The sequence below is a fragment of the Gymnoscopelus braueri genome (genome assembly GCF_963280865.1).
Source record: "Gymnoscopelus braueri genome assembly, chromosome: 2".
NCBI lineage: Eukaryota > Metazoa > Chordata > Actinopteri > Myctophiformes > Myctophidae > Gymnoscopelus > Gymnoscopelus braueri.
In genome coordinates this window covers 18,958,803-18,961,151 of record NC_137604.1, presented here as the reverse complement: position 1 = coordinate 18,961,151, position 2,349 = coordinate 18,958,803, and the positions used below count along the sequence as shown (strand labels likewise).

General features: G+C 53.4%; 1 pseudogene across 1 annotated transcript; it reads left to right on the top strand.

Moving 5' to 3' along the window:
* Positions 1-227: 227 nt before the first annotated feature.
* LOC308094563 (CDP-diacylglycerol--glycerol-3-phosphate 3-phosphatidyltransferase, mitochondrial-like) lies at positions 228-1,866 on the top strand (annotated as a pseudogene). The gene has a single exon. The product of its transcript is annotated as a CDP-diacylglycerol--glycerol-3-phosphate 3-phosphatidyltransferase, mitochondrial-like (transcript).
* Positions 1,867-2,349: the final 483 nt, after the last annotated feature.

Sequence of the window (2,349 nt, the reverse complement as noted above, 5' to 3'; positions counted from 1 at the left end):
AGCCACCTCAGTATTGACATCAGTACTATGATGTCAGTTGACGTCAGTCACATATGACATCAGTTATCTATGATGTCAATATTATGACGTAGTAAGACATCAGTCATCTATGACGTCATCACTAATGCTGCGTTCACGCCATCAGATACAAAGCGACATGAAGATACAAACTGACGCCTGACGCTACAAAAGAGAGTTCATCTGGCTTCAACTTTCTTCAGTGCTGAATGGCGGCTCCCACGTCGTGGAGGAGGCTGGTGTACTCTGTGTACACACCGGTCATTGCTGGGGTCTTTACCCGAATACCTGACAGATTATTCCGCACACAGGACATAAGGAGAGGGTCCTCGGTGCTGCTGCTGGCCCCTCTACTGGCGGAGACGGACCCGGCCCCTTGTCACGTCTCAAGGCCCACGGGGGCCCAGGGAGCGGATGGTGGCCTCCACGCCCGCTTCAGATGGATGGCGGAGCGCGTGCCCGCCTTCAGGGTGCCAGGCACCCACGTGCACGTCCTCACCTCTCCTGACCAGTTCTATCAAGCTATGAAGGCACGTATTAAAACAGCCAAGAGGAGAGTGGTGATGGCCTCGCTATATCTGGGAACAGGCCCTCTGGAGCAAGACCTGGTGGACTGCTTGGAGGAAGCACTGGAACGCTCACAGGAAGACGGGGGGGGCACCTGACCTCAAAGTCTCTGTCCTGCTGGACTACGGGCGTGGCTCGCGAGGCCAGGTGAACTCAAGGACCATGCTGCTGCCTCTTTTAAGGCGCTTCACTAGTCAGATGCGTGTCTCTTTGTACCACACGCCAGATGTGAGAGGTCTGCTGAGGCTCCTAATCCCCCAGCGTTTCAACGAGACCATCGGAGTCCAGCACATCAAGGTTTACCTGTTTGACAACAGCGTCATCATCAGCGGGGCCAACTTGAGTGACCCGTACTTCACCAACCGACAAGACCGCTACGCGCTGCTGGAGAACTGCGCCGAAGTGGCCGACTTCTTCTCAGAGCTGGTGGGGGCCGTGGGCGACGTGTCCCTGCAGCTTCAGCCAGACGACTCGGTCCACATGCTGGACGGCACGGTGCACCCGTACAAAGGCAACCGGGCTGATTTCTTGTCCTCGGCCAACAAGCGGATCATGGAGGTGGTCGACGCGGCTCGAGCGCGGCAACGGATTCTGAACGTACCGGAAGACTCAGGGGACGAAAGGGCAGGGGAGCGGGGCGAGGGTGAAGAAGACACGTGGGTGTTCCCGCTGGTTCAAATGAAGCCTCTGGGGATCCAGGAGGATGAGCAGATCACACAGCGTTTGCTGACAGATGCAGGTCCAGACGCCACGGTGTTCCTCACATCAGGTTATTTCAACATGACACGTACCTACATGGGTCTGGTGCTCTGGACCGGAACCGTCTACCGCATCCTCACCGCCTCGCCAAACGCCAACGACTTCTTCGGGGCCAAGGGCGTCGTTGGGGCCATTCCCGCGGCTTACGTACACATCGCCAGGCAATTCTACAGCAAAGTATGTGAGCTGGGACAGCAAGAGAGGGTGCATCTCCATGAGTATCACAGGCCACAGTGGACCTTCCACGCCAAGGGTCTGTGGTATTACCTGCGGGGCCAGGAGCGGCCTTGCCTGACTCTAATTGGCTCCCCTAATTTTGGTTACCGCTCGGTTCATCGCGACCTGGAGGCACAAATCGCCATAGTGACAAAGAACCAGGAACTGCAGGCCCAGTTGCAGGAGGAACAGGAGATGTTGTACATGAGATCCACAAAGGTGTCCATCACTACGTTCGAGCGTGCCGACCACCATGTCAAGCTGTGGGTTAAGCTGGTGATGCCCCTCATCAAGAACTTCCTCTGACATCCCTGCAGCAGGAGGTGCTCTCCAGCTTCTCTTTGGTCTTGAGGTTTATGGTCCAGACGATGTATTCTTTTTAACTGTGTCCAGCACCATCAACAAACTGGATGTGTGCTAGTATCATGTCAGCATCATGGTCAGTATAATGGTCAGTATCATGGTCAGTATCATGTCAGTATCATGGTCAGTATCATGTCAGTATCATGGTCAGTATCATGGTCAGTATCATGTCAGTATCATGTCAGTATCATGTCAGCATCATGGTCAGTATAATGGTCAGTATCATCATGTCAGTATCATGTCAGTATCATGGTCAGTATCATGGTCAGTATCATGTCAGTATCATGGTCAGTATCATGGTCAGTATCATGGTCATTATCATGGTCAGTATCATGGTCAGTATCATGGTCAGTATCATGGTCAGTATCATGTCAGTATCATGGTCAGTATTATGGTCAGTATCATGGTCAGTATCATGTCAGTATC